At 45.7% G+C, this 14133-nt stretch overlaps 1 protein-coding gene across 3 annotated transcripts in view; it reads left to right on the top strand.

The window, feature by feature from the left end:
• Positions 1-14133, top strand: part of LOC145360430 (ras-GEF domain-containing family member 1A-like) — a 201344-nt gene that overhangs the window by 12331 nt on the left and 174880 nt on the right. The window lies entirely within an intron of this gene.

Raw genomic sequence — 14133 nt, 5'->3', positions numbered from 1 at the left:
GATGGTTGAAGACCTGGCCCAGTGATTGCCTGAGGCACAACAACAATTTGCATTTAGATGGCGCCTTCAGTGCAGAAAAATAATGCCAATGCACAGGGATAGGGCCTGAGAGGGATTGTGGATGGTGCAGATTCGATGGGCCAATTGGCCTCCTTCTGCACTGTAGGGTTCTATGTTAACATGGACCTGAAGGAAACACCGGAGGGTGGGATGGGGGGATTGGTGAGGCCGATCGAACAAGGGACAGGAGGAGAGAACAAGTCTTTGGATCATGCCCGAGATCAGGTGCATTGCTCTTGTCAGCTTGGATCTTTTATGTGGGGACTGTGAATTGGATTCAGTTTTACTTGTTTTTTGAAGCCAACAAAGAGATGGATTAAGCCCTAGCCAATCTGGCTTTGTAACTTTGAGAAAGAAATAAAATTTTCTTCAATATCCTATTATATAGAATATTCAATATTCTTCAATAACTCATTATTATTTGTTTTGATATTTCATAGAATCCTTACAGTGCAGAAGGAGGCCATTTGGCTCATCAAGTCTGCACCTTTGCCTGATAATATTAGGGGTGGGATTCTCCAACCTGGCACAGCCCGAGGCCGGAAGTCCTGTCCAAACTCAACGGAACTTTAAACGGTCCACTGCATTTCCTGTCTTGTCCGCTATGATTCCTGCGGTCCTACCTTATATTAAGCTGATCTCTCTCTGCAGCTGAGCTATGACTGTAACATTATATTCTGCACCATCTCCTTTCCTTCTTCCCTATGTACTCTATGATCGGTGTGTTTCGTCTGTATAGCACGCAAGGAACAATACTTTTGACTGCATACCAATACATGTGACAAAAATAAAGCATAGATTGCAAAAGCAGGGAAATCATGATGGAGTTGTATAGAACTTTGGTGAGGCCACAGCTGGGGCACTGTGTGCAGTTTTGGGCACCACATTATCAGAAGGATGTGATAACACTGGACGGGGTGCAGAGGAGATTCACCCGGATGCTGCCTGGGATGGAGTTTCAGTATAGATCTTTGGACGAATACCTACAATAACTACTGATCATTTGAATCAAATGAATAGACATTCTGGTCAAAGTGTGTTCAAGATGTGATAGATTCGATTGACCCAGACTTGCTGGATGTATTACGAGTGAATGAGGCAATTTGAAGCAGGTGCAGACTTTGATAGGCTAATTGGTCTTTTCCTGTTTGATGACTCTTATCTCAGTAAGGACCTGCCCTTTGGGAATATCTCCCTCCGGCTCATGGAGGCTTCAACAGAGAGTGGTGATTGTTTTGAGGGATGCTCTAGCAGCCTTCTTCCCACAGATGTGTTCTTGGTTGTGGTGTTTAAGGCGGCTGAAATGTTTAATTTCATAGAATCATACATCATGGAAGAGGTCCTTCAGCCCACTGAGTCCACACCGACACATTCAGTGGCATGGTGACTCAGTGGTGAGCACTGCTGTCTCACAGTTCCAGGGACTTGGGTTTGATTCCTGGCTTGGGTCATAAGAACATAAGAAATAGGAGCAGGAGTAGGCCATCTAGCCCTTCGAGCCTGCCCCGCCATTCAATAAGATCATGGCTGATCTGAAGTGGATCAGTCCCACTTTCCCGCTTTATCCCCATAACCCTTAATTCCCTTGTCTGTCAAAAACCTATCTACCCGTGTCTTAAATATATTTAGTGAGGTAGCCTCCACCACTTCAATGGGCAAAGAATTCCAGAGATTCACCACCCTTTGAGTGAAGAAGTTCCTCCTCAACTCCGTTCTGCACCCCTTCCAGTGTGTTCACAACCTTCCAATAATGTGGCGACCATAACTGCACACAGTACTCCAGCTGCGGCCTTACTAAGGTTCTACACAACTCCAACATGACTTCCCTGCTTTTGTATTCTACACTTTATTTTTGTCACATGTATTGGGATACAATGAAAAGTATTGTTTCTTGCACGCTATACAGCCAAAGCATACCGTTCATAGAGTACATGGGGAGAAGGAAAGGAGAGGGTGCAGAGTTTAGTGTTACAGTCATAGTTAGGGTGTAGAGAAAGATCAATTAAATATAAGGTCAGTCCATTCAAAGTCTGACAGCAGCAGGGGAGAAGCTGTTCTTGAGTCAGTTGAGATGTGACCTCAGACTTTTGTATCTTCTTCCTGATGGGAGAAAGTGAAAGACAGAATGTCCAGGGTGCGTGGAGTCCTTGATTATGCTGGCTGTTTTCCCAAGGTAGCGGGAAATGTAGACAGATGCATGGATGGGAGACTGGTTTGCATGATGGACTGGGTTTCATTCACAATCTTTTGCAGTTCCTTGCGGTCTTGGACAAAGCAGGAGCCACACCAGGCTATGATACATCTGGAAAGAATGCATCTGTAACAGTTGGTGAGAGTCATAGTGGACATGCCGAATTTCCTTAGCCAAGGAAAATTATGGCCTCGGGTACCTGGAGTACTCTCTTGCTTGTCTAGTTCGTACAATACCAGATAAACATGTTGGACTTTAACCTGGTGTTGTGAGACTTCTTACTGTGCCCACCGCCATCTAATATCGGCAATTCCACATCACTGAAACAGGGAGACGGGTCCTCAGCTTGACATCTCAGTGAAGGCACAATGCTTCCGTCATGAAGAGCAACAAACACAAAGGCATCTACTACTTTTAGTGGAAGAAACAACACAAGTCTCTTCACAGGAAAGTATCGGTGAGGATAGATGCTGAGGCCGAGGTGGGAGAAATCCGGGGGTAAGAGCACAAAACGGGGTCCACAAAACTGGACTTCCGGATGTTTTAAGGGCAGTTTTTTGGGAGCGAAGTCAAGGTCTGAAGCAGGTGGAAACTCTGCCGAAGAAAGGGAATACATTTATATAGAATATTGGAGCCAGGGGAATCCAGCATTAGGGAAGAGGTTTAAACTTGGAAGAATTTTGAGGTTAACCACAGCAATGAGGCTAAGTGTTTTCAAAGGCACTGGGAGCAGGGAGCTAATATAGATTTTTCAGTCAAGGCCAAGAATGGGTTGAGGTCAATGGGTTCTGGCCATGGCAACAGAAGTGACCATTCCCAAATTTATCACCTAAATCTTATCGAAACCTTACTCCGATTGAACTTTGTCAGTTTGCTTTCCCTGAGGCTACTGGAGTTCATTCTGTGTGCAGTTTCGCATCTGATACAAGACTGAGCTTATCGCAGTTGACGCTGCCTCTGGTTTGATTGCAGCAAGGTCCGCTGGCACACGCAAACTGCCAGTCCAAGATCACCACGAGGTCAGGCAGGTAGCTGCTCATTCAATTTGGGAAGTGCTGAGTAGGACTAGCGATGACGGCGCTTGACCCTGAGTGAAGTAGACAGAATGGCTTCAGCGGAAACCCCTGGGGGAGAAGAGTGGGGGGAGGGGGCCAGGAGGAAGTGACATGACTTATTCTGCAGTGAATGCTATTTCTGATGCCTCCCTAAGCACACACCGACCCAGAGAGTGGTTAGGATGAAGAACTCACTGCCTACCACATGGTCCAGACGAACAACAAAAAAAGGAGAAACAGGATAAGCAGATGAGAAACAATGGAATAGAGGGATCCGTTAATAGGGTTCGATGGCCCGGTGGCACAGTGGTTAGCACTGCTGCCTCACCGCACCAGGGACCTGGGTTCAATTCCCGGCCTTGGGTCACTGTCTGTGCAGAGTCTGCATGTTCTCCCCATATCTGCGTGGGTTTGCTCCGGTTTCCTTCCATAGTTAGAAAGACGTGCTGGTTAGGGTGCATTGGCCGTGCTAAATTTTCCCTCAGTGCACCTGAACAAGAGTGTGGCAACTAGGGGATTTTCACAGTAACTTCACTGCAGTGTTAATGTAAGCCTACTTGTGACACTAATCAGTAAACCTTAACATTGAAGGAGGGTGGGAGGGTGGGAGGGGGCCCATGAGAAACGTAACCACCAGAATAGAGCAGTTGGGCCAGATGTATTTTTTTTTTAACTGTGCTGTAAAATTCGATGTAATCACTGCCCAGATAGTGACAGAGGCCCTGTTCCTTCCACAGCCCCCCTCCACGGGGATCCAAGTTGATACCTTCAGCAGAAGACGAGGAAGTAAATCTTTCTTCTCACAGTTTTCATTTTCGCTCATAAAAGGTGATGCATAAAAAAAAGTTTAAATATTTATGAAATGGAACCTTGCTGGCATTTGAACATAATGTCAGGTTCAGGGTGTCATAATGGAATGAGCTAGTATTGGGTGTGGGTGAGGGGAGTATCGTTCTCAGTAAATCGCACTGACGAATGATTAAGTGGATATTCTTTATTTGAAGGCCAGCGAGTGTGTGACCCTTTACTGCAAAGCTTCAGCACACATTAATCACACTTCTTGTGGTCCAGGTGATGACGAACAGTTGGAGGTTGAAGCCTCTGTGGTTTTTATGGTCGTAAAATTAGCCTTGGCACAAACCACTGATCGCCTGTAAAAGCTTGTCTTGTCTTCTGTGGGTTTGCCCACTCCGCATCGGCAGATCGACTGTTTCATACCAGTGTTCATTTTCGCTTAAAAGGGGACTTGTAGCTCGCTCTGAGTGCACACAGACCCCAGTGGTCTGATCACAAGTCGACCATTCAGCCCTGTAAGTTTGAGGTATTATTTGAATGTAAATTCTAATCATGTTCACTTGAGTCTTTAACCATTTAGACAGCAGGAGATGGTTCGGTGAAGTAACTCAGGAAATCTTTAAGTCGTAAAATATATCTATACTAATATATACCAATGTACATTCTCTCTGTGTGTGCGTGGGTTTCCTCTGGTTACTCAGATTTCCTCCCACAGTCTGAAGGTATGCAGGTTAGGTGGATTGGCCATGCTAAATTGCCCCTTAGTGTCAGGGGGGTTAGCACGGTAAATATGTGGGGTTTTGGGGATGGGGCCTGGGTAGGATTGTTGATGGTGCAGACTTGATGGGCTGAATGGCTTCCTTCTGCACTGTAGATTCCATGATTTTATGATTCTAAAGACAGTATTATGGGTCTTGTTATCCAGGAATACAGGACTCATCTACTCAGACTCTCCTTGCAGAGTGTGGGGAAGGAGTGGAGCTGGTTTAAGGGATAGAGTAACAGTTGACATGAAATAAGGACCAACTTGCCTTTAGACCTTTTAGAATCATAGAACCCCTACAGTGCAGAAAAAGACCATTTGGCCCATCTAGTCTGCACTGACTCTCCAAAAGAGTATCCCACCCAGACCCACACCATGCCCTACCCCCATAATCCTCCACATTTACTCTGCCAATCCCCTTAACCTACGCAACTTGGGACCCTAAGGGGCAATCTAGCATGGCCAATCCCCCAAACCTACACATCTTTGGACACTAAGGTACAACTTAATGTGGCCAATTCACCAAACCTCCACATTTTTGCTCACAAAGGGGCAATTTAGCATGGCCAATCCACCAAACCTACACATCTTTGGACACAAAGGGAAATTTAGTATGGCCAATCCACATAACCCACACACCTTTGGAGTGTGGGAGGAAATCGGAGCATCTGGGGGAAATCCACAAAGACACAGGGAGAACGTGTAAAGTCCACATAGACAGTTACCTCGGGCTGGAATTGAATCTTGGTGCCTGGCTCTGTGAGGCAGCAGCGCTAACTATTGTGCTACCGTGCCACCCTTTTGATTACTTTTTTTGCTCCGGTCTAAGAATCTGCTGCTTCTATTGACCAATTCCAGCCTCATGAGCATATCTACGGTGCAACCCTGTGTGTTTTGTGTTGGGCTACCACCACTGGCTTCAGATACATGGTGCTGCTCAAATGTCAGAACTGAAAGCGATTGAACTGAGTTTTGAAAAGCCATTGGCAATGGAGGGTCCTTCTCTTGCTGGGTCCCCTAATCTGTCATTGATTGAGACAAATGTAGGATAATAATGATTAGCCATAAAACATTATGAAGGGGGAAAAGGAACCTGCAGGACCAAAACTAAAACCTGGGAAACTCCTCCATGACCCCTCTCAGGTGACCCTTAAATTTTTGTCCAGCCTGGGAGTCAAGCAGATGGAAGAAAGTGGAATTGAAGCTACACCAGGCCAGCCATGATCTTAATGACTGGTAGAATAGGCTTGAAGGGCTGATTGGCCTACTTCTGCTCCTATTTCTTATGTTCCTATGACACTGATGTGGGATCATCTTTATAAGAACATAAGAACTAGGAGCAGGAGTGGGTCATCTGGCCCCCTGGAGCCTGCTCCGCCATTCAATAAGATCATGGCTGATCTTTCCGTGGACTCAGCTCCACTTACCCGCCCGCTCACCTTAATTCCTTTACTGTTCAAAAATCCATCCACCCTTGCCTTAAAAACATTCAATGAGGGAGTCTCAACTGTTTTATTGGGTAGGAAATTCTACAGATTCACAACCCTTTGTGTGAAGAAGTTCCTCCTCAACTCTGTCCTAAATCTGCCCCCTAGTTCTAGCTTCACCTGCCAGTGGAAACAACTTCCCTGCTTCTCTCTTATCTATTCCCTTCATAATTGTAGATATTTCCAAAAGATCTCTCCTCATTCTTCTGAATTCCAATGAGTATATCCCCTGTTGACTCAGTCTCTCGATTTAAGCCAACCCTCTCAACTCTGGAATCAACTGAGTGAATTTCCTCTTCCCCCCTCCAGTGCCAGAATATCCTTTCTCAAGTCAACCATTCCTGGGGTTCTTGTGGTCTATAGGTGAAGGGGATTGCCCCAGTGTCAGGATTCAGAAAAGATCTCAGACTGGGTGGTGGGATGTTTGAGATTGCTGCAGAAGTGTTGCAGCCATTGATAGAACTATTGCATTCCCAATGCAGGAGATGGTTGACAGGGACTAGAGACCATTGTGACATAAAAAACATATTGATACTGTATTGGTGCCACTGATCTCCAGCACAATGTGCAGGTTTCCCTAAGTTTTCTTTATTCATTCATGGGAAATGGGCGTTGCTGGCTGGCCAGCATTTGTTGCCCATCCCTAGTTGCCCTTGGCTAGGCCAATTCAGAGGGCAGTTGAGAGTCAACCACATTGCTATGTCTCTGGAATCACATGTAGGCCAGACCAGGTAAGGATGGCAGATTTCCTTCCCTGAAGGACATTAGTGATCCAGATGGAGTTTTCCAACAATTGACAATCAGTAGATTCTCATTTCCAAATATTTTTTATTGAATTCAAATTCCACCATCTTCTGCGGCAGGATTTGAACCCAGGTCCCCAGAACATTAACTGATTTGCTGGATTAATAATCTGGTGATAATATCACTAGGCCACCGCCTCCCCTCCCTCCAACTATGCATGACCTTCAAGAGCGCGAGATGCATGGTAAAAGCTGCAGAGGTGCCTACAGTTAGATTGAAGAAGCATTTTCCAACAACAATTATTCACCTTTAACACAACAAATAGTCCCAAGGATTTTCGCAGGAACATGATTGAAAAAATGTGACCCCCTAGTCCACTTAAAAGATACTTCGCAGTTGCTGGGTCAAAAACCTGGAATTTCCTCACTAACGGCATTGGGGGTTAAATGCACAGCACATGGGCAGCTGTGTTTCAAGAAGGCAGCTCACCACCAGTTTCTCAAGGGCAGCACGGTGGCACAGCGGTTAGCACTGCTGCCTCACAGCCCCAGAGACGTGGGTTCAATTCCTGGCTGGGGTCACTGTCTGTATGGAGTCCGCATGTTCTCCCCGTGTCTGCATGGGTTTCCTGTGGACTCTTCAGTTTCCTCCCACAGACCAAAGATGTGCGGGTTAGGTGGACTGGCCATGCTGAATTGCCCCTTAGTGTCAGGGGACCAGCTAGGGTAAATGCATGAGGTTATGGGGACAGGGCCTCAGTGGGATTATGGTCGGTGCAGACTCGATGGGCTGAATGGCCTCCTTCTGCACTGTAGGGATTCTATGATTCTAACTAGGCTTGGGCTATAAATGCTAGCCAGCCAGCGATGCCCATGTCTCACGAATGAATCAATAAAATACTAAAGCAGGTGGGGTATAAAAAAGGGCTTGATCCTCTTTAAAAGATGAAAGAGAGATTTAGGGAGGGTGTTTTAGAGCTTAAGATCCAGGCAGCTGAAAGCATTGCCGCCTGTGATGGAAAACCTAGCTAATTAACCTCGGTTTCTCCACCTCTCCTGGGGCCTAGGCCGCTGGGGCTGTCTGTATCATGATCGACAAGGCCTCACGTCTCTCCGGGACAAGTTGGGTGGACTGATGGATAGTCTCCTGCCTGCTCTTTCTTGATCTGAGCCACGCAAACGAGACTCTTAACATTGAATAATGTAGTGTGAAACCGGTCTATTTATAAAACAAATTATGACAAATCTACATTTATGAAGGTGAGAATGGGCTCATTAATCTTCTGTTTAAGAGCGCAGAGAGAGCCAAGCTAAGCACTTGTACTGAAATTCCTATCATTATCAGGCATTAGCGGCTGCTATAGAACAGAAATATATTTCTTAAATTCAACACTTAACTTACTCACTTGTTTGATGTATGCCCCACTTAAGTGGAACAAGATGCCTCAACACTGGTCAAATTGGCAATTCGCTCAAAGAGGATTATGGACCCATCGCGTAGCCGAGTGCCATTACCTCCCGCTGATCTTATCACCCATCCATTTAACATTTCGTCAATGCTCTCCCCCTGAAGGTGGCAACTCACAGTGCCACAGGTGCCAATAACCAGGCATTGACCTTGCCACCTCTCCAGGATTGCCCTAGAGCCTCCAGGAATTAAAGATGAGTCTCTTAGACATTACGGCAAGCAACGCCCAGGAAAGGAAACAGGATTTTTTTAAAATTGGTTTTTGCTCTCAAATTCTTTGGATACCTTTGTTTATTCACTATAAAAGATGTTGTAGATGGGGTGGGGAGGTGGAGGGGAGAGGCTATTTGACCGGGTTTCACCAGATCAGAAACCACTCCCCCCCCCCCAGGAATGCATCTGCATCCAGAACTAAAGTTGGCAACCATGAGGATGATCCATGCTTCAGACATGTGTCTGGATGGAGGAATGGGAATGGTGGGGTTTTGGCAAACATCAGCCACAATCGAATGGGCGGAATGGACTCAATGGGCCGAATGGACTAATTCTGTTCCTATATCTTATGGGCAGAGGGCACAGGAAGAAGAGAGAAGGGCAGGAGATTGGGCAGGGTGAGTGGAGGGGATGAGAGGGTAAAGTTACAGTTTATTTATTAGTCACAAGTAAGGCTTACATTAACACTCCAATGAAGTTAGAGTGGAATTCCTCTAAATGCCACAGTCCGGCGCCTGTTTGGGTCAATGCACCCTAACCAGCACGTCTTTCAGACTGTCGGAGGAAATCGGACCTCCCAGAGGAAACCCACACAGACACAGGGAGAGCGTGCAGACTCCGCACAGACTGTGACCCAAGCCGGGAATCGAACACAGGTCTCTGGCGCTGTGAGGCAGCAGTGCCGCCCATCCCGTAAGGGGATGAGGAGGGAAGGACTGGGGATAGTAGGAGGGAGGGGGTGAGATGGGGAGGGGTAAGAAGTTTTAGGGAGAATGGGGGGAGGCTAAGGGATGGAGAGATTAAGTGGATTAGGAGGAGGGGGAGTGGCATTAGAAAAAGTGGGGGCTGAGGAGGGTTGAGGGACAGACAAAGTTGCTGGCAATCAAACATCAACAAGAGATTGATTCTAATAAAACTAGTGCAAGCTAGGTCCATTCAAAAGTCTGACAGCAGCAGGGAAGAAGCTGTTCTTGAGTCGGTTGGTACATGACCTCAGACTTTCATATCTTTTTCCCAATGGAAGAAGGTGGAAGAGAGAATGTCTGGGGTATGTGGAGTCCTTAATTATGCTGGCTACTTTTCCCGAGGCAGCGGGAAGTGTAGACAGAGTCAATGAATGGGAGGCTGGTTTGCTTGATCAACTGGGCTTCATTCATAACGCTTTGTAGTTTCTTGCAGGGAGGTGGATCATTTAAGACAGGATTCCCGCTCTGGGATCCAGCCGGATGACTCCTGTTGCAGCTGTGCAGAAGTGCCCATGGCTTTGCCTGCTAAAATCCTCAAGTGGCCACTTTGGGGTATACTGGGGGATGAGGAACACCCTTTGCAACTTGATGTCCAGTAAAGAGCCAGTGGGTTGAGTGCAGGAGTGGAGATAAACTGGGGGGGATAACTGACCCGGAACCGATCACAGTTGTGTGCAGCCGCCCTGTAGGATGCTGCGGCTCTGTATGGTCATCGGTACAGTGAAGGTGTTTGACCTCCAGCAATGAAAATCACCCGCACTTAAACATTAAAATTGTTCACATAAAATGTTATTAGGGCCAATGGAATAAAGTCTTGTTCAAAGTGCTACAATTCCCCTGGAGACCAATAACTTTTAAAAAGATATTTGAATTCCCAGTGACTTACTTAAAGGAATCACATAAGATTTCAAGTTTTAAGACTTTTACTGTAACAAACAAAGTAAAAGCAACATTGGCTAAACGTTTGATAACTAATACTCAACAGAAAAGGTAACTGTTATCGGCATGTGGCTGAAAGCCCATATCACATACATATACATTACAGTACACTATCCACAGGATCTTGCCTTTATAGAAAACAGTCCACAGTAACTCCCAGCTTCCAGTAAGTTCATATCTCCCAATCTTGCCCAGTCGTAATAGCCTCTGAATATCAAAAGGTGCTTACCTTAGTGTTTGGAGAATTTCCAATCCACCTACAGCAGCAAGATTCACTCCAGCTACATCTCCTCCCGGCCTCACCAGGGCAGGGCTTCCAGAGAATTGTCGGGGGATGCATCTCTTCAATCAGAGAATGCCTTCCCTCCCACATTCTGCCTAGTAGCTCACAGAATACTCACACCCTCTTGTCTGTCTGTAAGCAACCCAGTGCAATGCTAGGGAAGTAGCGCAATATCAGACGGGACATTAATGTGAGACCCCCATCTTCCCTTTCAATGGGACGCTATAGAAATCATAAAAACCCTATAATGCAGAAAGAGGCCATTTGGCCCATCCAGTCTGCATCGACCACAACCCCACCCAGTCCCTAACCCCATATACCTACATATTTACCTGCTAATCCCTCTAACCTACACATCTCAGGACACTAAGGGGCAATTTTAGCACAGCCAATTAACCTAACCTGCACATCTTTGGACTGTGGGAGGAAACCCACGCAGACACAGGGAGAATGTGCAAAATTCACACAGACAGTGACCCAAGCCAGGAATCGAACCCAGGTCCTTGGAGCTGTGAAGCAACTGTGCTAACCACTGTGCTACTGTGCCGCCCCGTGCCACTAATGACACTATTTGAAAGAAAAGCAGGGAGTTCCCCCTGAAATAAAATCAGAAAATGCTGGATGAACTCAGCAGGTCTGGCAGCATCTATTAGGAAAGAAACAGAGTTAATGTTTCAAGTACGTATGACCCTTCTACAGAACTCAGTTTCCCCTGACCACGCTGATATAAATATCACCCAACAAGCAGCATTAGAAACCAATGATCACACTACTGCTCATGGGGACCTGGTCCTGCGTAATCCGGCAGCTTTATTATAAAAGTGACCACACTTCAGAAGAAGTAGAGGACTTTGGGATGCTCTGAGGTGGTGAAGGGTTATTTTGACCTTCGATAAAGTGCTCCGGGACACTTTTGATTGTCTTAGTGAAAACTGTTGCTGAAGTATTTGTAGTGATGGCAGGACAATGACAGAAGAACAGATAGAGTCATAGAGGTTTCCAGCAGGCCCTTCGGCCCAACTTGTTCATGCTGCCCCTTTTTTAAAGCCCTAAGCTAGTCCCAGTTGCCTGCATTTGGCCCATATCTCTCTATACACATCTTACCCATGTAACTATCTAAACACTTTTTAAAAGACAAAATTGTACCCACCTCTACTACTACCTCTGGCAGCTTGTTCCAGTCAATCACCACCCTCTGTGTGAAAAAATCGCCCCTCTGGACACTTTTGTATCTCTGCCCTCTCACCTTAAACCTATGCCCTCTAGTTTTAGGCTCCCCTACCTTTGGGAAAAGATATTGACTATCTACTTTATCTATGCCCCTCATTATTTTATAAACCTCTGTAAGATCACCCCTAACCTTCCAATGCTCCAGGGGAAAAAGTCCCATCAATCCAGCCTCTCTTTATGACTATAAGAGAAATATTGCTTAATTGGAACTGAATAGTAATAAGTTGGAAGTTAAACGTTGGTTCTTTTTAAAGACTGCTCAAAGGTTAAGAAATAAACTTTTACTTTGTTAGGGGTATATTTAAACTGTGTTATGAATAAAGCTTGTTTTGATAAAAAGATCTCCAATTTGTCAGCGGAGTCACCTCCTGGTGCACCCTTTCCTCAGGTTTATGCCAAAATAGAAATATTGTTGGAGTTTATTCTGGCTTTGTAATATACCTTGGGGTTTTGCGTGTGCAATCTGACGCTCCCATGCTCTCCTGACAGAGTGCAGCACTGTCAGAGCTGCCACCCTAACAATAAACAGTTTGATTCTAAACCATAATGGTTTAAACTGAAGCAAGATCAATGAAAAGCTGCTGGACAACAATCGGTCAAAGGTTTCGATTCATAATGAAAATGTTCTTCCGTTAACTTGAGCACAGGTGAATTTAGGGTGCTGGGAATTCTGGAATGTTCTAGTTCAAATCACTGCAGATCTAAGCCAACAGTTATACAATAAAGATTTGTTCGATTCCCGGGAAATCTCCACAATATAGATTGTTCCTCTCTCTGATGCCTTCCATAATGAACCGTAGCAGCACAGTAATTACTCCAAAAGTGTCACTATGCTGGTGACATTGCAGAAGCTCCTTTGAATTTGCAACTGGCATCTGCAGAGATCTTGGTGTCTTTGCAATCTTAAAGATTAAGGGGCAGATATTCAGATTGTCAGGTTTATAGTCACCTACTGCAGAGCTCCTTCCATTTAATTACTACCAAACCGATGCGTCATGGCTCATGCAAATACTAGTGTTTCTAAATTTAACACCTTTATTGTACTGTTGAAGCATTCCCTCAGTGTGCCTCAGACAATGAAACACACAGTTACTGTTCATACGTAGGCAAGTGTGGCACTGCTACGTGCTGGTGGCACCCGGGAATTAGTGATGAAGTGGATGATGTTTATCCGTCTTGGATGGTGTTGCTTGGAAACGGAATGTTGTCCAGGGCAATGGAGCCAGTACCTACCCTGCTTCAAGTGGTTCCACTGCCACGTTCAGTATTCTGGTGAAGAGACAGCCCAGACATAGTTTAACAACTCAGCCAAATGAATGGTACCTCTGACAGTGCTGCACTCTGTCAGGGGTGCATGGGAGTGTGAGAGTGCACACTAGAATCCTGGTGTAACACTCTGCAATTTTGTGAGCTTGAGGTGAATGCATTTAAACTGACAGGGTCACTCCTGTAAAGTCTTTCTGGCTGTGATGTTAAAGCCCCCAATAATCATATAGCATCCCTACACTACAGAAGGAGACCATTTGGCCCATCAAATCTGTACCTACCACAGTCACACTCAGGCCCTATTCCCACAACCCTACATATTTACCCTGCCAATCCCCCTGATACTAGGGGCAATTTATCATGGCCAATCAACCTAACCCGTACATCTTTGGAGTGTGGGAGGAAACCGGAGAACCTGAAGGAAACCCACGCAGATATGGGGAGAATGTGCAAACTCCACACAGACAGTGACTGAGGCTGGAATTGAACCTGGGTTCCTGGTGCTGTGAGACAGCCGTGCCAACCACTGTGCCACTGTGCTGCCCCTTAATAATTGCTCCATAATTTAGTCAGTGTCCCTGTCATGTTTATTTTGATTTATTTGGGGAGTAGCATCATGCGTTGGTCTTTAAAATTTGCTGTAAGGCAACTGTTCATCGTATAACTTTATAGCTGCAGATCTGGAGGGAGAGTAAATTGTCATCCGTTTCCCTGCAGACATCGGTTACATCCAGATTGTCATGAATCCAGTCATCCTGTTGAGAGTTTGAACACAGCAGGATGTATTGCAGCTGGGGCTATCAAAGAAATGCTGCTGTTTCACAAAAATAGCTTGCACCCTGTTATGAGTTAGTGGGAGAGGGATTGTGATCATAGGCAGCACGGTGGCACAGT

This window comes from Carcharhinus amblyrhynchos, chromosome 31 (assembly GCF_965287045.1).
Source record: "Carcharhinus amblyrhynchos chromosome 31, sCarAmb.v2.hapA, whole genome shotgun sequence".
Lineage (NCBI taxonomy): Eukaryota > Metazoa > Chordata > Chondrichthyes > Carcharhiniformes > Carcharhinidae > Carcharhinus > Carcharhinus amblyrhynchos.
The sequence above is the reverse complement of the archived record's forward strand: the minus strand, read 5'-3'. Positions and strand labels throughout refer to the sequence as shown.